The sequence below is a fragment of the Ictidomys tridecemlineatus genome, chromosome 2 (assembly GCF_052094955.1).
Source record: "Ictidomys tridecemlineatus isolate mIctTri1 chromosome 2, mIctTri1.hap1, whole genome shotgun sequence".
Classification (NCBI taxonomy): Eukaryota; Metazoa; Chordata; class Mammalia; order Rodentia; family Sciuridae; genus Ictidomys; species Ictidomys tridecemlineatus.
This window is the reverse complement of record NC_135478.1, coordinates 177,979,117-178,003,639: the sequence shown is the minus strand read 5'-3', so window position 1 is coordinate 178,003,639 and position 24,523 is coordinate 177,979,117. Positions and strand designations below refer to the sequence as shown.

The 24,523-nt window shown below is 38.7% G+C and overlaps 1 protein-coding gene across 1 annotated transcript in view; it reads left to right on the top strand.

The window, feature by feature from the left end:
- Nucleotides 1-21,660: 21,660 nt before the first annotated feature.
- Slc26a3 (solute carrier family 26 member 3) overlaps nucleotides 21,661-24,523 on the top strand; it is a 48,636-nt gene continuing 45,773 nt past the window's right edge. The window contains exon 1 of the mRNA XM_078040249.1: nucleotides 21,661-21,788. The gene's annotated coding sequence lies outside the window, so the exon portion shown is untranslated. The remainder of the gene's footprint in view (nucleotides 21,789-24,523) is intronic.

Sequence of the window (24,523 nt, the reverse complement as noted above, 5' to 3'; positions counted from 1 at the left end):
AGTGGAAGACAGAGAAAAGTGGATCAGGGAGATACAATATGAGGCCTTGACCTGCCACTGCTGGACAAGTGTGGACAGCTTCTAGAGGAAAAGGCTAGAAATGAGCTTTTCTACTACAGCCTCCAAAAAGGAGCACAGCCCTGTCGATTGATTTTAGCACAGTGAGATCTATTTCAAACTTCACCATACAAAAACTGTAAGGCAAGAATTTCATGTTGCTTTAAATCATTAAGTTTGGGGTAATCTGCTCATCAGAAAGAGAAAACTACTACAGGTGACAATTTCAGCTACACAGTAGTGGCATTCCAGATGTCTTCAGCTGTCAGAATGAGGGAAAAGTAGAAAATAGGAAAGATTTTAAAGGCACAGAAGAAGAAATCCTATGTATTCTTTGCCTTGATATCAGCAAACTTTAAATTTCTTATTTAATTTTATATTCCCTTCTCCCTAGATCTATAGAAGAATTTAGTTTTCATGACTGTCACTACTGAGCCCCTGCTTATACCATGCACATGTACTCAGGACAATAAACATTATCCCAATTCATCCTTGCTTTAATTCTTATGAAGAAACAGTCTTTAAAAGCTGCAAAAATTTAACCAACATGACCCTGTTAGAGATGGGCAAAGCCAGGATTGAGACTCAAGTCCCAAAACCCACACTGCTAATATAGACCATAACTGGTTCATCCAGAGTTCCCCTAGAGCTTTATCTATTTCCTCCAGCCTCCTAATTGTCATGAAGGCGGTTCGAGATGTGTTCTAGATATAGCTCTAGATGTGCTCCGCTGGGGAAGCATATCTCTTGGCTTTTCCACAACTATTCTAATTTATAATATTCGGTTTCAAGGTCATCAAAATATCCCAGAAATCCTAAAGTTTAAAAGGCAAGTGAGGAGAGACTGCCTGTGACATTAAACCCCTCACCCACAATCCACCATGCTGGCACATGAGTGGATGGGAGATGGCCCCCCGACTTCCTCCAGGCTGCAGTCAACCCTGTGGAGTTCAACCCCAACTTCATGAGGCAGATCGTGTCCAAAGTGGAGTAGGGGGCACTTCTGAAGGTGGCTGATACTTTGCACCCGGTGAAGGTGCCCTAAGGATAGGAACCCAATGAGACATTTCTAAGAAAGATTCAGGAGGACCCTTGCAATGGGCACAGGCTAAACAACTGTTCCTCACCAGCTGTGGGATTCCCAGCATGCTTCTGAGTGATGAGGAAAGCCAGACTTAACAAAGCAAGGCAATTTTACATTTTCCAACCCTGTGTATCTTTGTTGATGTATATTCTGTTTACTAGTTCAGCCATGTGTCACTCCAACCCTTGATCCCATGATCTACAGAGCACAGTGTTCTTGAGCTCCATTCTATCTTTTTTCTTTCTCTCTCATTAAAGGTTCAAAACCAAAAACAAACAAAATAAATGGTAAATGAATAAATATTGTAATAAAATACATAAGAGTCCTCCAAATCATGTACTAAATCATATTACCTTATTTGTAATTCAGAGAATATGGCCCAGAGGCCACTGTGTCACCTAGCCCCTTAGGAAAGTCATGGCAAATTGATGTCTAGTGCAGGCATTAAATTCCACTCTGCCCAAATAAACTGGTTAATGAAGCACAAAATGAAGAGTAGACTGGGCCCTAATCCTGTTCATTTGATTAGTAGGGCACCTCAAATTGGATGGTAACTCCAGATACATAACTTAGGAGTTAGTTCCACTGTGTAGGACATTTCTCTGCACAGACAAGCAAGATATGTATGTTGTGTATAGAGCCACATGATTGTCCTTCAAGAGTCCCCAAACCTCACAGCTGAGTTCTGAAGATGCCAAGATCTGCCCCGCATCTCAGGTGTTTCATGCAGGGTTTACTCTATCAAATTCCAGTCTTCCTGGCTATGATTCTCATTTGCCCTTAGTCTTACTCTGAACCCTGAAGTTGGAGCATCCTGGGCTATCAGCTGCCTGGCAGGCACCCCAGACAAACTGCAAACATGTCCAGGACTTGAGGATGGCCTAAGGAACAAAGAAGCCGGAGAATTTCAGCTCACACCATTTGGTTTCAGTTTGTGAACCATTTATAATCTCTTCTACTCTTATTCACAATATTACATTCTCCACCAATATCCAGACAGCATAGAATCCTGTCCACAAATGAATATTATTTATTAGAAAAGAAAGGGAAACAATCACTTTTAAAATTTTTTAAAAATATGAGTTAACTGGAATTTTCACATATTGAAGGTGGGAATGCAAAATGATGGTCATCTTGCAAAACAGTTTAGCATTTTTAAAATAAATATATACTGTTACCATATGACCCAGGAGTCCTACTCCTAAGTATTTAATCTAGAAAAACAAAAACATGTTCCTACACACCCCCATGCACATAACTGGATGGAAATATTGATAGTGGCTTTATTCATCATGGCCAAAACCAAACAGAAACAATCCAAGACCTTCAACTGGGGACTATTATAAACTGAAATACATCCACAGGAATACTATTCAACAAACAAGGAGCAATTACTGATACTCATGACATGGGTGAATCTCAAATACATTATGCTATGTGAAATAAATTAGACTCAGAAAGCATGGTGTAATACATGATTTCACTACATAAGATTCTTGGAAAAGGCGAAAGCTATAGGGATAGAAAACAGATGGGTGGTTGCCAAGAGTTGGAGTGAGGAGAGATTTTGCAACAATAAAAAAGAATTGTTCTGGGTGATGAAAACTTCCTATATCTTGATTGTGGTGGTAGCTATACAACCAAACATATTTGTCAAAACTCAGAATTTTGTCCACTAAAACCTACAAATTTTATTGTATGTAAATCATACCCCAATTGATCTGACTTTTAAAGTAAGTGATAGCGCCCCCCTTCTTAAGATAAAGGCAAGCCCCATTCTCTGCTCCTATGAGATAATTTTGGACCCTTGCTATCAAGATGACCCCAGGAACACTGCTGCTCAAAACAATGAAGCAGTTGATCAGAGACCAGACGCTATTCCCTGCTCACTCGGGGCTTCACACAATCTCAGCTTCAGCAGAGCATCCTGTATCCCACCACTGCCCTCTGTACCTGTGCTTCCTACTCTTTCAAGGCTGGGGCTGCCTTTCCCTCAGCTACTTCCCTGGGGTATCTTCTGATGCTGCCATTGTCTGCTTAAAGTCGCCTCCTAGCAGACTGCTCTTCCTGATTCTCCCCAGTTACATTAAGTGTCCATTGTTCTTCTCTGCCACCATGCCCTGTCCTTTGCTTCACAGATCATGATGTTAACTTTTTATGGTGTGTGTAGTGTGTTCGCGCCCACTCGTGTGTATTCATAGACTTGCTATTGTCTACATCCTCCTAGAAAAGGAAGCCCTGTGAAAACAGACACCATTTTTGCCTTGCTCACCCTAGCACGGTGCCTTGCCAAAGTAGGTGCTCAGTAAATGTTTACTGAACCAAGGAGATTAGAGCCTTTGCCTAGGGCAAGAAGATCAAATCAGCAGCAGTACAAGTTTATCCAGCGTTGCAGTTATATTCAGAACCAACAATTGTGGTTTATCCTCTGGTCACAGAGGCACAATGGTGTCTGCACCATGTCCAGCGGCACTAAATCCTGGGTAAAACAGGACATCCACAAGTGCATTTCTGCTCTGAGCTGAAAGACTTCTAGGGTAAGTTCATGGGGTGTGGGCAGAACCAAACCAAGTCATTGTGCACCACACATAATGGTGATCTGTTTGTGTATGTAATACCACAGAATGTACACAAACACTTCTAAAATATGAAAGAATTGGTTTTGATCAATACATTATACAATACCTTCTCACAGTCAATTAATAAGTTAAAGCTTTTCCTAATGAAAATGTGATTAAAAATTAATTTCCTATGTAAACCACCGTCTAAGACTCAAATATTGATTTCTTCTCTAATAATTATAGATCAAATATTTACATCATAGGCTTATATATTAACTAGGTATTTTTCCCTCTTCACCAAAAACTATGTAAAAGTCACCAAACTGAGTATTTCTTGCTCAAGATCCTCTTAACCATATGTCATTTATTTGTTGTAATGGAATCTTTATACCTGCTTTTCTCTCTGCCTGGAAAAATCTTGCCCCTGATGTCCTTAAGGCTTTCTCTGCCTCCCTCAAGACTTGGTGCAAAGGCTACTCTTAATAGATCCATCCCTGATCACCCAATTTAAAAGTCCATCATAGTCCTACCTATACTCTATGTTTTTCTTTCCTGCTTTACTTTTATGCATAGTGTTTATCTCCATCTGCCATACTAGAAATGCAACTTATTTTTTTTTTATTTCACTAGAATCTAAGTTCAGGACATGGTGTAGACACCATTGTGCCTCTGTGACCAGAGGATAAACCAGAGGACACAGATTATTTCTTGTTTTACTCATTTATTTGCTATTATAGCTCCATGTCCTGGAACAGTGTTTGACACACAGCAGGAGAGATAAATATGTGTTGGACGAATATTATATAAATTGATGCAATTTATTTTATCAACCACTTAATACTGAATTAATGACAATAATCATAAATTTCAGGTCCCTTCTAGATAGTGTAGTATTGTTTGCTGTTGCTGGCATGTTCACAGCTCAGGAGTTGCAAGGGTTTAAGTGCAGGGGGACTAACCTTAGATATTTATAACTCTTGAACTGTGGTCATCACTGGGTATTTATTTGAAATTCTCAACACAAACTAAGCAAGTGTCAGGTAAAAGCAACATAATAACTTGTCCTGGGCTTCAGGACTCGCTGTTCCCATAGTGTCAGGCAAGTCACTTAACTCTCTGAGGCTCAGTTGCCTCACTGTAAAAGAGACAAACCACAGGACTTGCTCTGTTCATGCTGAAGTGTGGGTGAAATGAGAGCACCCGCCACCACCCATACACACACACTTTCCTTTCCACCCATTCTGTTTACCGTACTTTTTGGACCCTGATGCCAAAATCTGATAAAGTAACTATAACTAATGGATTACTATGCCTGGGTTTTAAAAACATTAAGAAAGTCTTTGCCCTTATTCTGAAAGAACAATTGAAGAAAAGCTGTGAAGATATAGATTTCAGCCAGGGGTAGTTAATTGTTTGGAGAGCAATGCTCCTTTTGGAATGCACTAAATTAGACATCTAAATGATCGTAGGAAAACTAATTGTAGGTCCTAGAAAATTACTGATTGCATTCTGTAAGCTAGCAAATATCCTGAGCACCTACTATGTACCCAGTACTCCTCTAACAAGTGGCTACACCCAATTACCTTATCTATCCCCGCCCCCCATACACATATATACGCTTTCAAGTGGATCATAGCCAAAGATTTACAATTCATTATTGTCCTGCTACCAAGGAGCAAAGCAAAGGACACCTAAAAGAGAAACCATTTACCCACCCTCAATAAACTCTCAGTGTTGTCTCTAGAATGACAGGAGTCCTGTCTCCAGTCCTGAGCAATATCACTACTGTTCTCATACATCTAATGATATAGTGGTTAAAATGTACTCACCAGCTTCTACATTCTTGTCCTTTGTGTCATGTAAATTCACCTTTGCTCCTTGTTGTCTTCCTCTCTCTTCTATGTTTGTCTCTAGTTTAGCTGTTGATTTATACCAGGCGGGGTACAGTATGGTGGTGGTGGGAATGCATTTTAAATCAGTATACTCTGTCACACTGCACATCTGCACACACACAACAGAATTGTGTACTGTTGGCTTCAGGGTTGGGCTTACTGCATTCTTGGCCAGTTCAGTCTGTACTTCATAAAGGAATGTCCCTGATGTCGGTCTGTGATCATGTATCTTTACCCTTTGTTAATCCTCCACAGAATAGTTACGATTAAGATCTTCTAAGCCTTTCATAAAAGAGGATTTTTTAAAAAAGCATCATGCCCTGTCCATGTTTCTAAGACTATGAGAGACTAAATGAATAAACAAACAAACAAATAAATGGGGGAGGGAGACAGGACATTGCTATGTTGTCCAAGTTGGTCTCAAACTCATGAGCTTAAGCCATCCTCCTGCTTCAGGTGCCGGAATAGCTAGGACTATAAATATATGCAGCGGCAAACAGCTAAAAAATATTTTTACAAATTGGAAAACTCACCCTCCATCTAAACTCTCTGGCTTGTGCCAAAGAAAAAGCATAATCTTGATATTTAAAGCCTCAAAATTCAAGTTCATTTGTTCAATAAAAATTAATTGAAATCTTCCTATGCACATTCAGGTAAAAGAATGATTAACACAGACATGGTCCCTGCTCTCCAGGATTTCTAATGAGACAGTCTGGCACCAAATAAAGGAAATAAGAAACTAATGATTTATTGTATATTTCAAAATAGTTATACGAGAAGATTTTGAAGGTTGCCAATACAAAGAAATAATAAAGATTTGAGGTGCGAAATAGGCTAATTACACTGATTTGATCATTGAATATTGTACACATGTGTCAAAATATCACATTGTGTTTCATGAATGTGCAATTGTGTCAATAAAAAAATTTAAATATTATTTTAAAGGAAAAGAAACAAACCCAAATTATGTTAAGTACTGAGAAAGGAAAAGACATGGGGCAGTGTAAAAGAAAAACAGTAGGGATGAATTTAAAATTGGGGAATGGTGCAAGGAAAGTGTAAGGGACCAGGGCTGGGAGTCAGCCAGGCCAAGGAGAACTGGTGCAGAGCTTTATGGTAAAACTCTGAGATGAGAGGAGGCCAGAGAGGCTGAAGCCCAGGGAGGTGGGCAGAGTGGAAGCTGGTCTTGGCTGGAGGGGCAGAAGCAGGGCCAGGCAAGGAGGCAGGCTCTTCAAAGCTCCACACCCAGCCCAGACCACAACTGACCTCCCAGGAACTTTAGGCCATGGAGAGTGTAATAGGATACAGAGGTATCCTTTGTACCCTCCCTTTTCAGTGCAACGTTGATCTTTTTCCTACAAATAAAGTTCCCATGCTGACTCACTAATTTGGTGAGAAAAAAGAAAGGGTACAGAGAGATGGGAGACGTGCAAGAGGCACATCTTTTGAAGTTTTTTTTAATTTGTATTGGTATATTAAAATTATATGTATGATATATAAGTGGGATTCATTATGTCATATTCACACTTACATATAACACAATTTGATCTATCTCATTCCCCAGTAACTTCCCTTTCGCCCAAGAGGCATTTTGGGGTACATAAAGCTGAAGGCTCAGTTCAACTCCAATTAAAACCAAGTTAAACTCAGAACAAAAACATACTACTGACTCCAAAGAGAAAATGCCCTACCCACCCTGGTGTTACTGTGTCATCACCTAGCACTTGATTTTCTCCCTTTCTGCTCCCCCAGGCTCTTTCCACATCACTAACAGGTATCTTTTTCTTTTTTTCCTCCACTGACTATATCTTATCCCTAAAGGTGGTGTCAGGAATAAATGTAGCAGTTGGTGTGGCTCATTGAAGTCAAGGTTCTAAGACACCACAGTGCTTGCTTTGGTTTAGGTGACCTTGCTAAAGGATTCACCAGGTGAGAAGCAGAGCCAGATATAAGAGAGAGGAGATGCTTCCCTGACTAAAATCTTCACCTACCAGTGGCTGGCAGAAATGTAGGAAGGACTGAATAGCAGGTCCACCATCGCCCAAACCCTGGTTTGGGGTGGGCCAGTGTTCACAATTCTCCTCTCTGGCATTAATCTCTGAAAGATGATTTGACAGGATGCCTCACACCCCTTGGGCTATTCAAGTTTCCACATAGTAGATGGAAGAGGCAGATTGGTTTAGTAATAAAGTTTCAACAGCAGTTTCAAGACAAATGGCATGTGACCTTGCCAGCAGTGCAGGAAGGATAACCTAGCATGCAGTCAACACTTAGAAAGATAGCCATATCCTGGCAAAGCCCACTTGATTAACACCTGGATGCATTTCTGACTAACTCAATTTCTCCTGCACAATGGGAAAAGAGTTCATCAATTGCAGGTGGCCAGAAGGTTTTCTCCACAACCTATCTCCACAGCTCTCTGTGGAGCTTTTGAAAAGAATAGCATCCTAAGCTTTTGAAAAGAATAGCAATGGTTTATTGACTGCTTATCACAAGTTGGAGCCTGAGCTAACCATCTGATCTCCTTTAATTCCCAGGCAACTCAATGAGGCAGGTACTAGCACCTGCCTATTTCAGTGATGAGGAAAGATGAAGCCACTGTTAGAGGTGGAGTCAAATTCAAATAGCTTGACTCCAGATCCCTGCACTCCTCCCCCTTCATACTATTTACTGTCATCTCCATTTGCTGGCACCATTCTTCTACATCACCTCTATCTAGGGTACCTGAGGAGTTGAGAGAAGGGAAAGGGATTCACACAGTCCAATTGCACCTCCCCTAAGCTAGGCATTGTGCAAGGAGCTTTTACAAATATTTCCCAAGTTAATTGTTACAATTCTATAGCTAATAGCTAACATTAAGCACACTGTTCCAAGAGCTTTACTCATCTAAGAACAGAAAAACTCCATGAAGGATATTCTGTTATTTTCCTAAATTTAGAACATGAAGAAACAGGATCAGATAGAGGTTAAGTAACTAGTCCAAGGTCATACAGCCATTACGTGGCAGAATTGAGTTTAAAGGCAGCTCCAAAAATAAGGGTTTCAACCTCTTCATATGCTACCTCTCAGGATGGGCAAAATGGAGTTAAGATGTTGTCCAGCCCAAGGTCTCAAAAGTAAGAGGGGCCCATCCAGGGCTCAGAGCCCAGATTTGTTTGACACCCCCATACTTGTTTCCGATTGCACCTCACTGCTAGAAGACTCTGGGAAGTGCTTTTTCCCACCTTGTGGAAGAAATTCAGATAAAGCCTCCTGTTCTGATTATGTTCTTTCTCCTTCATTTCCCCCTACCTCTTTTCTTTCCCCAATTTCTCTTCCCTTCCTCTTGTCTTTTCTTTCCTTTTCTCCCTCTCCCTCGCCAGTAACACTCAGAACACAACAAGGACATGATAGGTTAATGTGTAGCAATGCTCATTAATTCAAGCAGACTTTTATATAGCTCCATAGAAAATGCCAATCTGCCCAGAAGCCTGTTAATAACTGGAAAGTGCTTATCTCAAGAAATGGTGATGAATTGGTCCAATTGTTGGACAAAGGGGCATTTCCGTTTTCGTTATGATCAGCCAATCAACAAGATCATTAAGTGCTCACTGGACTGATTGTTTAATAATTTGGTCAAGGGTTTGGTTACTGACGTGGTTGTTCAGATTAACCCAATTACAGTCTTATCCTGAGGCCGGATCCCAGGAAGCCAGCAGTTACTAACGTAGAGGCTGACAACAAAGTTTCTAGTTTGTTGGCCTGGAGAAAATAAGGTTTCTAAAAGACCAAAAATAAAGGAATTTACAAAAGCCATCAGTACCTAAAAGACTCCAGGAGACTTTTGGTACATGACACCACCTGTACACTTTCTATTTATGTTCTAGTGCTGTCCAGGGATCTACCTTGATCCTTTTCTTTTATCTACCTGCCTCTTTGTTCCCCATAATGCCTTCAAGTCCCCTCTCTTGCTGATGACTCCCAGATCTGTTTCTCTAGAACACACACTCAACAGGTGTTTCTAATCATCTTTCTAAAGTCTCTACTTGGCTATCTCTCAGGAATCTTAAATTCAACCAAAAATAAATTCCTTCTTCTTTTCTCCCACACGATTCTATTATTCGTATGTCTCAGCCTTACAAATTTAAATTCTTGACTCTTCCTTGAGTCCTCCCCCTCCTACACTCCATACTCGGAAAAGTTCCTTCAGTTTGTACTAAGAAGGTGCCTTCCCATTAGCCCCACCTGCCTTGGTTCATTGTCTCCGACAGGGATTATATTATTGTTATTACCTTGTAACAAGTCTCTGGGATAGAGTATGTATCTGCTTCCCCATTTGTTTTCCCTTAAAATCTCTACACTACTTATGGGCAAGAATTGAGTCTTATTCATCTTGAGATGCCTTTGCTGGCAGAACGGAACTGGTTTCCAGCACTTCAGTTCACTATTCCTATTGCTACAGAAGTTCACTTTCTACAAATCAGTCATCCCCCTTTTCCATGAGTTTCCTATTACTTACAGAATTAAGGCTAAGCACATTACCATGCCAAGGTCTTTCACAATCTGGCCACAGTCTCATTCTCCACCTCCTACTCCTATAAGAATATTTTTTTTCCATCTACCTGAATTTCCTCCTGAACAGAACATGTTCTATGTGTTCCCATGTCTTTATGTTCGGTGCTGCTCCAAAAGGTATGATCTCCTGTGCATTCATCCCAAAGTTGCCTGGAAGATATTTGCTTATCTTTTAAAACCCAGCTCAGTGTTCCATCCTCAGAGACACTTTCCCAGACACCTCCCAGGCAGCTCTTTCCTCGGCAACCATCCCTCACCTTGATTTTTTTCTCCATGTATGATGCTGTTTTGCAAAGATTTATTTATTTGTATCACTGTTTGCATTAGTTTCCGCTGGCTGTTGTAATAAGTTAACCCCAGACTGGGTAGTTTGAAATAATACTTTCACAGTTCTAGAGGATAGAAATCTGAAATCAGTATCATAGGTTAAAATGAAGGTGTCAACAGGACTATATTCTCTCCTGAAACTGAAGGGGAGAGTGAGTTTCCTATATTTCCAGCTTCTGATGGCTATTAGAGTTCCTTGGCTTGTAGCCTCATTACTTCAGTGTCTGCCTCCATCATTATATAGTATAAGTTTACGTGTGTGTGTGTGTGTGTAGTCTCTCTACCTCCCTCTTTTAAGGATGCGTGTGATAGCATTTAGGTTCATGTGGATAATCCAATATAATCTCCCTACCTCAAGATCCTTAATCACATTTGCAAGAGGTTCCCCCCCAATAAGGGTAACATTTACAGTTTTCAGGGAGAATTAAAATATGATATTTGGGGGGCCACCATTTAGTCCCTAACTGTCCCAACTGGGACTTCCTTAAGAGCAGGGATTGTGTCTTATCATTTTTTATTCCCAGCATTTAGCACTAAATAGACATTCAAAAAATGTTTAATGAATGGTGGGAAAATAAATGAACTAAACTCTTGTTCTGAAGGTATTGATAAGACAATAAGCATTCAACAATCATTACTTATTATTATTCATTACTCATCCAAAAAGCCTTTATCATTTTTATGTAATGATAAAGGTACTGCACTAGGCACAAGAAGTACAATAACAACATAAAACAGTCATAAATCCATATTTTGAAGGAGCATGCATAAATAAATATATGATCACACTGTATAATAAGGATTGGGAAAGAAAAGTGCAAGGATCAGTGAGAGAAATTAAGGGGGTGGAAATTATCGAAGGCCTCTTTGTGGAAGCCTCTCCATAGACAAAGAACTGAAGGATGAATAACAGCTAAGCGGAGGTGAGGAGGTGATTATTCTAGGCAAAGAAAACAGCATCAACATACGCACAGGCTTTAAGGAAGTACACAGCTTAGTGAGCTCAAGAAACCGAAGGAGGCTAGAGGGTGACCTGAAGGACAGGGAGACTGGTGAGGAGACTGGTGGGGCTTTGGGATCATGTTACAGATTTTGATTTTTGAGTTTAGATTGGAACAATAGGAATTTAAGGTCATTGAATGATGTGAACAGATTTCTAATTTAAAAGATGCCTCTGGCTGCTCATTTGAGGACTGGTAGGAGAGGTCAAGGGAAGAAGGAGAATGAGGCCACGGCAGGAGTTCAGATGAGAGGTGATAGAGTAACATGGTAGCAGCCGATAAGGAAAGAGGTACAGACATTTGAGACATATTTGGAGAGTAGAATGGATAAGTCCATGCTAAATCACAAATACCTTTTTTTTTAAGTATTAAAGTATTTTTTAAGCTCAAATGTCCATCTGGTCTGAGTAGAAAAAAATTACAAAAGTCAATGAAATATGTATCTACAATAGTTTTACTTTCAATAGCATCTGTCAATGGGGCAAGAGTAGACTTTTCGGCAAATAGTGTGGAAACCACTAGATTTTGACAAGCAAGAGAATGAAGCTGGACTCCTACCTTTTACCATACACAAAAATTTCCTCAAAATAGATTGAAGATTTAAACATAAGGACTCTTAGAAGAATTCTTAGAAGAAAACATAGGGATAAATTTTCATAACCTTGAAAAAGGGAATGGATTCTTAGATATAGAATCAAAACATAAAAAAACAAAAGAAAAAATAGAAGTTGTACTTCATCAAAATTAAAAATGTTTGTGCATCCAGGGTAGTATTAAGAGAGAGGAAAGGCAGCCTGAAGAACTAGAGAAAGCATACCTGGCAAGGGCCCAAGAGCCAGGATATGGAAATATCTCTTATAATAAAAAACAAAAGATGAACAACTCACTTAAAAAGAGGCAAAGGATTTGAACAGATATTTCTCTAGAGAAAATAAGCAAATGAAAAGAAAAGCAACATCGTTACTTTAGGGAAATGTGAATCAGAACTACAATGAGAAACCACTCCATACACACCAGGATGCTCATAATAAATTCTTTTTAAAAAATAAAATAATAAGGGCTGGGGATGTGGCTCAAGCGGTAGCGCACTCGCCTGGCATGCGTGCATCCCGGGTTCGATCCTCAGCACCACATACAAACAAAGATGTTGTGTCCGCCGAAAACTAAGAAATAAATATTTTTAAAAATTCTCTCTCTCTCTCTCTCTTTAAAAAAATAAATAAAAATAAAATAATAAGTATTGACAAAGATGTGGAGAAATTGAAACACTTACACATCACTGGTAGAAATGTAAAATGATTTAGTCACTCTATAAAACAGTTTAGCAATTCCTGGAAAAATTAAATATAGAATTGCCATATAACTTCACAATTCTAGACATAGGTATATCCTCAAAAGAACTGGACATAAATATTCAAACAAATACCTGGCACACAAATGTTCAGAGCAGCACTACTCACATGGTCAAAAGGTGGAAACAACTCAGTATCCATCAACTGATGAATGGATAAATAAATTATGGCATACATACAATAGAATATTATTCAGACATAAAAAGGAATGAAATCCTGATAACTGTCACTACATGGATGAACATTGTGCTAAGAGAAGAGGGCCAGACATAACAGGTCATGCCCTGAATAATTTCAGTTAGACATCCAGAACAGGAAGCTCCATCAAGACAGAAATTGCATTAATGACTTCCAGGAGCTGGGGGAAGGGCAAAGGGAAAGGAACTGCTTAGTGGGTACAGAATCTCCTTTGGTTGGATGAAAGTGGTCAGAATTAGACAGAAGTGATGGCTTAAAGTTTATAACTGTTCTAGATGCCACTGAATCTATGCTTTAAAATAGTTGATTTTATGTTATCTGAATTTCATCTGGAAGAAAATAAGTCAATGGAGTAGACTTTTGAGTAGAGTCAGATCAGAGAGATAGTCCTGCAAATTCCTTCCTTTCTCATTTTGTAAAGAAAATACAAGTTTGACCCTCTGGGCAGATTAGATCAGTGGTGGGGCCCAAGGAAGTGCTGTGTTTTACAGATGCCAAAAGGATATTTGTGTGATGTTTTGTTTTGGGAACCCAAATTACTGGTTATACTGAAAAACAATGACATCATAAAATGACATGTGAATATTCTCAGAAGAGAATAAAATAATTAAATATAGAGACTGAGACATATAAATATTTGTCAGCTGAGCAAAGGAATGAGACCAGAATATTCCAAATCAGCAGGGGATGGAGTGATAGGAGTGGGGAAATTTGTCTGGTTTTAGTACCAAATACTCCAAAGTTGTATTGCTTAAGGGATTGAGGGGGCCAGAAGGAATAGAGATTGACATAAAAGTGGATTGAGCATTGAAGACAGATGCTTGCTTATTTCCAATTCTATAATTTTCTCAACTGTCAAAGTTAGATCTACCTCAGCAAAATTATAGGCCATAGCAAGAATGCATTGAAAATTCCAGAGCCTGGGCCAATATTCTACTTCTAAGGAACTCATTCCCAAATGACTCATATATTGCCCTTCATTGCATTCACCAAAAATAATACAGTCCATCGAAATCACATGTCCCCCATGTAATCTTAAGGAAAATATCAGATAAATCCAACTGAAGGACATTCAACAAAGTACCTGACATTCCTCATAATTGTGATGATCAGTTTTATATCTCAACTTGGCTAAACTATAGTACCCAGGTATTTAACACTAACATAGGTCTTGCTGTGAAGGTGTTCTGTAGATATCTATAATAGTTTAATATCTATAATAGGTTGACTCTAATGAAAGGAGATCACCTTTAAAATGTTGGTGGGGTCTCGTTCAATCAGTTGAAACCCTTGAAGCAAAACCTGAGGTTTCCCAAGAAAGAAGAAGTACTGTCTCAATACAGAAGCATTGACCATTGTCAGTTTCTGGTCTGCCCCATAGACATCAAACTTAGAACCTGCAACATCCAATCCTGCCTGACTTGTCAGCTGCCAGCCTGCCCCACAGTCATATCAATTGCTTCCTAATTAAACAAATACAGATGGATGGATAGATAGAGTCTTCTGTTGGTTCTGTATCTCAGGAGAAATGAATAAATACAGTCATTAGGTAAATTCTTTTTATAATCTGAAAAGAATATGAACTTTGATTAGTAATAAGTATCAATATTATTGATTAATTGAAATGGTAATCTATAATAATTTGAGATGTAGGAGGTGGAACTACATGCATATGGGAAGTCTCTACTATCTTGCAATTTTTCTGTAAGCCTAAAACTGAAATTTTAAGTAGGTATTTTTTTCCCCTTTCTAAGGAACCAAAATAAAGTTTGCATTCAAATGTGCCTTCCATAAGGCTATAACTATTTCACATTAAACAAAAAGTAATAAATATAATTATATAGATATATAAATCTTAACATAAACATAAACCAGGGATTATTGTAATATTTAGATTATTTAGCAGACCACTGAATCAAAGTGACAAGAAAAATCCAGAGAATGCCTTCATTAAGCATTTCTGAGTTTGCATCCCCAGAGAAGGACCACTTCTCTTTATGTCTATTTTTTTTGGCTTTGGCCTGACACAGGATGAATTTGACGGGCACCGTGATTTTGAACCATGTGAAACTGAAGTATCAGTGTTCATACAAACTTCATTGGGACACAGTCTTGCTCATACATTTACGTGTTCTCTGTGGCCGTTTTGGGCCATAACACTAGAGTTGTGTAGTTGCAACAGAAAGTGTATGGCCTACAAAGCCTAAAATATTTATCTGGCCTTCTGTGCAGAAGTGTGCGAGCCCTGCTATAGATTGTAGTCTATATCACCTCCATATAAGTATACACTTGTGTATCTAGAGTACTTTTCATAGAACTGAAAAAACATGTGTGTGTTACCAAACCTTGATTGTAAGCCTGTTTTCCAGACCTTTCCTTCCACAGACTATTGAGAGGAGAAAAGGGGTGGAGAGCTTTTCTGTATTATCTAGACCACTCCTGTATGAAAGTCACTGAACAACTTGAGAAATCTGTTGGCTAAATCATGTAAAAATCTGAATTGTCCACTAAAGATCCCACAAGGACAATATTGCCTTGACATTGTCCACAGAATGCTTCTACATACAAATTACAGCAGCCTTTATATTTGTCAGCCAAACTAGTATCAGACAGATAAATAATGCTATTTGAGCCTGATCCCTTCCTTTCTTTTCTTCCTTCCTTCCATCCTTCTTTCCTTCCCTCTTTCTTTCTTTCCTTCTTTCTCCCTTACCCCTTTTCAATTTAGCTTTTCCAAAGAAGGGAATGACCATCTCCACCTAATAAAAGTGACTCTGAAATTTTATTTTTCACAGTCTATAAAAATTGGAAGAAACTGATTAGGAAGCAAAATGCTGATTAAGTAGTTCAGCCAATCATTGATCAACATTTTTTTCACAGAACCAACTTATTTCAGTTTAATTGTGAGTACAGACTAAATGTCTAACTTTCCAAAATGATATGTTTGGAATCATCAGCATATATATTTACATTGCAAGTGTTATACTAGGTGAGCACATAAATGAGATTGACAGGCATGTGGTAAAACTGATGTTAACAATATAATAATTAACCTTTATGGAACTCCTATTTATGGGCCAAGAACTATGCTGTGATTTCCGAACATGTCCTCATATTACCCTCACAACAAAGGTGTAAGGTGGATACTATTGTTTTCTGTTACAGATAGAGAAGCTAAAGCTTAGGGAAGTTAACATGTCAGGGCACCCAGCTAATGGGTAGCAGAACCAAAATTCTCAGCTAGTTTTGCTCCTGTTATGAGGTCACCTTATTAAATGTATTAGTGTGCCTCTTTTTTTTTCTATGTATATATTACCATGTTGTTTCATTTTTTCTCTCAGATGAATACAACCATCTCCCTAAAGGCATACTGAGGATTTGGATGAGCTCAGGAGTGTTACAGTGGGAAGGAGAGAGAGAGAGTGAGTTAATATTCAACCTGGACATCTAAAAGCAGATTCCTAATTCCTTAGCAAAACAATAGATAGGCTTGAAAGTCAAGCTCTGTCATCAGGGAAGGGGATTTTTCTAAATTCTCTTATCTCCTCTGTTATCAAATAAAGAACCATGCCTGGGAAAGTTGTTCAGTGACCTTCATACAGAAGATGTCTAGATAACACAGAAAAGCTACCTGCTCCCCTTCTCCTCTCATTGGTCTGTGGAAAGAAAGGCAGAGTTACACATCAGGCAGACATACATGTTGACATTTTCCCTTTCTGTGCCAATGCCCTTGAGAGAAGAGGAGCAGTAGATCAGGTGAATAGAAAGCTTAAATCTGCGAGGGTTCTGCCTTGCTTTCTGTGGAAGACTCTGGGAAGGAACCACTTCAGGAAGAGTCCTGTACCAACATGGAGGCAGCCAGGTTGAAGTAAATTCAAATTGCAGGATGGTTAGGCAGGAGGAGAGCCTTACTTTAGTTCTCCTAATGGATATCAGTCCTACTTGGATATTAGGCATTGAGGGATCCACTATGGATGAGAGTATAGAATCTAGCTAAGGAATCTGCCACAGGCAAGTGTCTCCAGTGTGTCCTCAGGCTCTGTGAAGGTCAAGGTAAGGTTGAGGTGTCAGGGAGAAGAAGAGCAGCCTAACCACAAGCCAAGAGAGAAGACCACTCCCCTTCCTCTGTCACAGACACCAGCAAAATAACAGGGGACTGGTCTAGTCACCCTCGGCAGCTGCCAGACCAGGATGTGCCTCTTACTACTTCATTATCCTCCCCTACAGGCACTCCTCTGCCCACCCAGTCCCCCAAACATGCAGTAACATCTGGAAGAGAAGGGCCAGAAATCCAACAGATTGAACATTGTCTCCAAAAGAAAAAGAATATTTAATTCTAAAGAGACTATTTCAAGTATTGATGAAACTAGACTATGTAATTAAATTAAAATATAATTTCCTCCACTGAAAAATGGAGAATTATAAAGAATATCTTATAAATAAAAATATTCATGTCCTCAGTGAGAGTCTTCAGACAAAATCTGAGCACCGTGAATGAATCTATCTGATCTCAGAGCCTGAGCTCTAGCTGTGAATTCTAATTCCAGTGTAGGTTAATGATAAAGCTTTGGTCAAAAATCTTAGAAATTTTAAACATTTGAACATTTCTCATGCACATTTGTTTTAGTTGAAGTGGTGGCAGAAGGTATATCGCATGCTATAACAAATAATAATGATATTCCCATTGGATGGTTGTGAGAATTAAGGTCTTAGAAGAGAGCCTAGCAAGAGCTGTGTGATTGCTAGCATCATCATTATTATTTTATATGGCAAATGTAATATTAATTGACTTGCTGGTTCATGTTCATTTCCTACTAAGTAGCATCCACAGAGTTTAAGTGGTTTTGAGCCACCCCCAGCTTCACACATAGGTCCTGATTACTGATCTCTCAGATTACCAATCTATCCCCTTGCCATAGTGATTGGCACAAATCACAAACTGGCTTCACCAGAGTAAAGCTGGCCCTTCTGTTTAATGTTTTGTGGGAAAAACTCTCTCTTTATACAGTGTGGTGAGTAAAACTATGACCTAAAATTGCTGAAGACTATTTTGCTACTGTATTAACTGTATTACTGTATTAGGCTGAATGAGCAGTTCACAAATTTTCTGGGCTTAGGATCATTTTGTACCCTTAAAAAATTTTGAGGGCCACTATGAATCTTGTGCTTTTTAGTTTCAAATATTTAATGGATTATAAATTAAATTTGAGAATTTTAAATTGCTACTTCATTTAAAATAACAATAATAAACCTCTAATGGGTTAAAATAAACAACATAGTTTTAACTTTTAAAAACATATTTAATTTGGGCTGGGGTTGTGGCTCAGTGGCAGAGCGCTCGCCTAGCACATGCAAGGCCCTGGGTTCGATCCTCAGCACCACATAAAAATAAAATAAAGGTATTGTGTCCAACTACAACTAAAAAATAAAACATTTTTAAAAATATTTAATTTTCCAAAATGAAAGATAAAATTAGAAGAGTATACTTTTTACATTGTTTGCAAATCCATTCAATATCTAGTTTAATAGAAGACAGCTAGATTCTCATATCTGATGCATTCAATCTGTTGTTACTTCACATAGCCTTTGGAAAACTCCCTTGTGTGCCTGAGAAAGAATGAGAGTGAAAGACAAATAACATCTAAATATTCGTACTAGTTTACTATTTTTCTGGTGGTGGGGGATGTACCAGGAACTAAACTCAAGGACACTCAATCACTGAGCCACATCCCCAGCCCTATTTTATATTTTATTTAGAGACAAGTTCTCACTGAGTTGCTTCCTGGCTTTTGCTGAGTCTGGCTTTGAACTCAAGATCCTCCTGCTCAGCCTCCCAAGTCACTGGGATTACAGGTGTGCAACACCACATCTGGCTAAGTTTCCTATTGTTGCTACAACAAAGTTGCACAAACCTAATGGCTTAAAACAATATAAATTTATATTATCTTACACTTCCGGAGGTAAGAAGTCCAAAATCAGTCTCACTGTGCTGAAGTCAAGGTGTCAGTAAGGATGTTTCCCTCTAGAGTCTCCAGGTAGAGTCCTTTCCTTGGCCTTGTTCCATTTATGGAGGCTGCCCGCTTTCCTTCATTTGCAGCTCCCTCTTCTCTCTCTAAAGCCCCCAGTGTAGTATCATCACAGGTTCTTCTTGAACTCTACTCTCATTTCTCTCTTGTAAGGAATCTGTAATTTTATTGAATCCATTCAGATAACCCAAGGATATATCTTCCCATCTCAAGATCCTTAACTTAGCAGGGTGCAGTGGTGCACACCTGTAAATCCAGCAGCTGGGGAGGCCGAGGCAGGAGGATCACAAGTTCAAAGCCAAACTCAGCAACACCCAGGCGCTAAACAACTTACTGAGCCCTGTCTGTAAATAAAATACAAAATAGGGCTAGAGATGTGGCTCAGTGGTTGAGTGCCCCTGAATTCAATCCCTAGTACCCACAAAAGGGAGGGAGGGAGGGAGGGAGGGAGGGAGAGAGAGAGAGAGAGAGAGAGAGAGAGAGAGAGAGAGAGAGAGAGAAAGATCCTTAACTCAATCACATTTGCAAAGTCCCCTTTACTACATAAAGAACATATCCCTAGTTCCAGGAATTAGGGTGAAGACATCTTTAGAGGGCCATAGGCTACCTCACTATTATTATAAAATAATCTGTTAAAAAAAAAACCAGGGGTCCTAGTTGCCTACACTTCAGAGACCCAAAATAGTACTGGTTTACACAAAATGACTACCTCTTTTCCATATTGCAGATAAGACATAAGCCATTAAAGGTTGTCACAGCAGTTCAACAGTGTCAAGGATCCAGACTCTTTTAACTTTTGAAACACCTTAATCTCTAGGGTCCAGATGATTTTGCCTTCAAAGGTGTCACCATCTGTATGGTTCAAGATGGATTATTACCATGTCCAAATTCTATACAGCAGAAAGGAGGAGATACAGAGGAGGGCACTCTCCCCTCCTGCCTTCTGTTCATATCCTATAAGCCAGACCTGGTCATGAGGTCATGCCATTAGCTGACCAATCATGGATCCAACTACAATTCCTACTGGAATCAATGAGTAGTTTCTACCTTAGTTTTCAGGAGGAAAAATCTAAGCTGGTGATGGAGATTACAAAGAATAGACAAGCCAAGAAATTCTCAAAAGAAAGGAAGCCAGATCAAGCCTATTCCGAAGCCTACATTTGAACTTTCCAGTTGCATAAAACATTACTTTTTCCTGATGTCAAAACCTATTTGATTTGGAGTTTCAGTTATTTGCAGCCAAAACTATGTGCCTCAGTAATTATCCAGTATTTCCCCAATCAAAAAGAAGAAATGCAGGGCATTACAGAACTTTGGAAAATCTTGAGGTGAAGGCATATTTTAGATAGTTAATCAGTGCTGGATAGATGAATGATAGAAGTCCAATCACAGCAAGCTTGTTGAGAAAATTGTAGAGCAGATGCTGATTTCTGTTATAGGAGCCAGAGACCTTGCAATTGATATTCCTGAAGCTCACAATAGATATGAGAATGTCTGATTCACATTCTTTGGTGTCAAAATTGTTCCCTTTACAGACACAAGGAAAAAATATCTGAAAATATCTAAGAACTGTAAGAGGAGGAAATGAGTATTTTCAAATCAACAGGAAAGAAAAGATAGGGACAAAAAGAAACCCTACCATCAGGAAAATCCAAACACCACAGGGGTCTTCATTGCTGAGCCCAGTCTCACTTAATGTCTGAAAACGTGCTCTGGAACAGGAATCTTTATTTCTGACAATGTTTTTTGGAAAGTGAAAGGACAAGCCACTAAGACTGAATGTGTTTTGGAGATTTCTCAGGGCTATATAGAAATGCAAAGTAGATGAAATTTGGAGTTGATAACAAATTCAAATTATATGTATAATGAATTTTTGAGATGACCATTTTTAGTCTAAAGTGGATGTAGAATTCACAATAGCCTGTCCTGATTTTGACTGCCTTTCCTTGCTGGATTAGCCTTGCTGTTGAATGTTTAGAACAAAAAAGAAAGCCAGTGGGAACCCAGACTCTAATATTTTAAAACAAAGTAATGCAGTACTGACTGCAAGTACAAAAAAGTCAATTATTAGTATTAATAAATTGTGTCAAGAAAATTCTTTTCTTTTCAATAAAGGGAGTTATTTTTTGCTCCTTTTCATGCCCAGTTGCCCATGATTTATGTGTTTCTCCCTCTGTTTCTAAAATCTTAATTACTTGGTAAAGAATAAAGTTCACAATACCTGCCTGTTCAGTTTCTTCATAATGAATTCAACAAAACATCCAAAGATTATAAATAGTGGGACAAGCAGTCCTTAAACTCACAATGGACTGCATTACTCAAAAAGATAAAATAAATCAAGAGATTAAGAGTCAAATCTGATTTTCTCACAGGAACAATGTTACAACAGCAGGGTTATGTTTGTAGCCAAATGTCAGATCCCATACTATTTTTATTTTTTAAGAAATGACCACAAATATCCCATTCAATTGGTTCTACATTGTCTAGAAACCATTCAATAATACACATTTCAATGTGTACATAAATCAATTACCAATTCAGGACAATAACCAAGTATAAGAACTGTACTTATTTAAGAAGGGAATGTTAACAAGATGAGAACAGAAGCCCTGGGGGAACAGCAGGCCACTCCAAGAAATGATCATACCTTGGGCTCAGGAGGCGGAGTGGTTCCTGGGAAATTGCCTACGTATAGAAGAAAGAGGAGCCCTGAAAAGTCAGAGCCACGGAGGGAAGGTAAGGGCACCCTTCAATCTCGCACATGAATTGGGAGGACCCAAGGTCAGCCCACGTGCAGAGGAGAGAGGCCTAAGTGCCTGGCTGTACCAGGTGGTAGTTCTTCTATTCAGAGTAGAAAGAGCAGTGCCTACTTCTTCTATTACAGCATCCAGGAAATCAATTTCTGCCTTATCCACCAAAACCATTTAAAAATAAAAGATTAGTGCTATTTAAAGAAATAAAATAGGTTATTATAGTGTTTTCATCTAAGTCTACTGAAGCAACCAAAAATCTCCTCTCAATTGACTCTTGATCAACTTTGTTAATAAGTAAGTTAGGGTGATGGGTAGGAAATTTCATTTGTATCCCATTTTTCCATAAAGTTTATTACTTTGTTTTGAGAGAGAGAGAGAGAGAGAGAGAGAGAGAGAGAGAGAGAGAGAGAGAATTTTTTAATATTATTTTTCAGTTTTTGGTGGACACAACAACTTTTTTTATTTTATGTGGTACTGAGGATCGAACCCAGCACCCGGCGTATGCCAGGCGAGGGCGCTACAGCTTGAGCCATATCCCCAGCCCAAGTTTATTACTTTTTTACAATGAAAAAAAAAGTAATAAACTTTATGAAAAGATGGGATAAAAAATGAAATTTTCATTATAAAAAAGTAAAACTTATTATTTTTTCATGTCACTTTGGTACCAAAAGAATTTTTCCATTTTGAAAATGAATATGGAAAGGACAGTTGAGAAATGGATTGACTTGTATCACACTAAGGAAAAGTAAAGAAGAAAATGAAATAGAATGAGAGAACTAATTGATGCAAAGTCATGAGGGTTGACAGAGAAGTCAGGGCTTCCCCCTGCTTACCCATTACTCAAATAAGAACCATGAGTGTTTCCAGAACACTCTAGTTTGAGAAGGAAGGGGTGTGACTGTGAGAAAACTTGACTCCAGGAGTAGCTCAGAACTCTGCTAGTGCAGAGTTCTATGGCGACAGCAGCAGCAACCCTTCCTCCTTCCAGAAGAAACTCTCCAAGAGCTCCACCAGCTCCCCAGCTGTCAGGACGCTATCAAGTACTGCGGTACTTGGCTAGTCTGTGATTCCAAAGTAGGCTCAAGGACAAAGGGGGAAGAATGAAGGGATTTGATGATTAAAATGATATTGTCAGAAAATTCACTTGGTAACAACATGTAGTATGAATTAAAAGATATAATAGTAATAGGCAAAACCTGTAGAGATAAAGTAGAAAATAGCATTTATTGAGCACACTATGTGCCAGAAACTTCATTTGCTTGCCTCATTTAAATTCTAAAATAGCCACCCTCCTACCCTGTAGGGGTTATTATTTCCATTTTATACATGAGGAAATGAAAGGGTGATTAAGTGGCTTGTTCATGTTCTCTGGTGCAAGTAAAAGTGACAATGTATCAAGATCAGAGCAGAGAAAGCCCCATTGAGAGGGAAGGATGAAACCAAGAGATGCCTGTAGAAGAAAGGGGATTTAGCAACTCTACAATGAAGTCAGAAAGGAAAGAGGAATTGAGACTGATTGTAAGCACTCACGCCAGAGTGATAGGAAAGTGATGAGAATGAAATCAGGGAAAATATGAGATTAATTTTTGTAGGCAAAAAGGAAGCATTAAAAAATCCAGCAATACAGTATGGTATGTATTAAAAAGAAAAATCCTCTTCTTCTTTTTCTCAATCCTTTTCTGAAACCATAATGACTATTTATTGCTTCTTGAGTATTCTTTCTTGAAATTTATTTTTATATCAATATGATCACACATGACAACTCTTATTTGCATTGTCTTTAATACCATATTTTTAAGATAGAGCTTTCTACTTCATTCTTTTTAAAGACTGCATAGTATTCTATTGTACTTAATATATTTAGCCAATTCTATACTGATAAGTAGTTTAGTTGTCATTTGATTTCTGTAGGGTGTTGTTTCTTGATACTATTACTGCTTGCAACCACAAAATACTGCTGCAATGCAAATTCTTATATACAATATTTGACCTATTTATGAACATGTATGTCTAAGTTATATTCTTAGAAATGGAAGTACCAAGTCAAATGACATTTTTCTTTAATTCCAATAAATGTCTTTTAAATGTTGATAAATTTACCAACAAAACCAAACCTTTTCATCTTGCCAAACTGACCACATGAATAATGTTACTATACTATTGTTTTCAGTTGCTACATGACTTTTAGACATTCTAAGTTTGAGGAGAGTCAGGGTCCCTTAAAAGGAGCGTTCTTGCAGGTGATCGAAAGTACAAGACTGCCTTTGAATGAGCAGCAATGACTACAGATGCTGATCATGATCAGAAGAAAATAAAGTTTTCTAAAAGGGTGAGTGTGCAGTTAAAAGAGCAGGGAAACATACCTAAGCTCTGGGGGACCAGGAGTAATGGTTCAAAGAGGAAGATATATAAGGAAACTGATAAGAGACCAGGACATCAAGAGAAATTTAAGATTATAGAAGGGAAAAGAGGAAGAGTCTCAGAAAGGAAGTGAAAAGTGTCCATATATTGCATCAAGAACTAGGAAAATAGCCACAAAAGAGCCATTTGATTAGGCAGAGCAATGAAAGTGGATTAACTCCATTTCATTATCACTCATGTGTTGAGACTTATGGGGACAACATCTAGGTTAGAAATCTTTACTAGAAAAACTCCACCACTGGGCTGGGGCTGGGGCTCAGTGGTAGAGCGCTTGCCTTGCACGTGTGAGACTCTGGT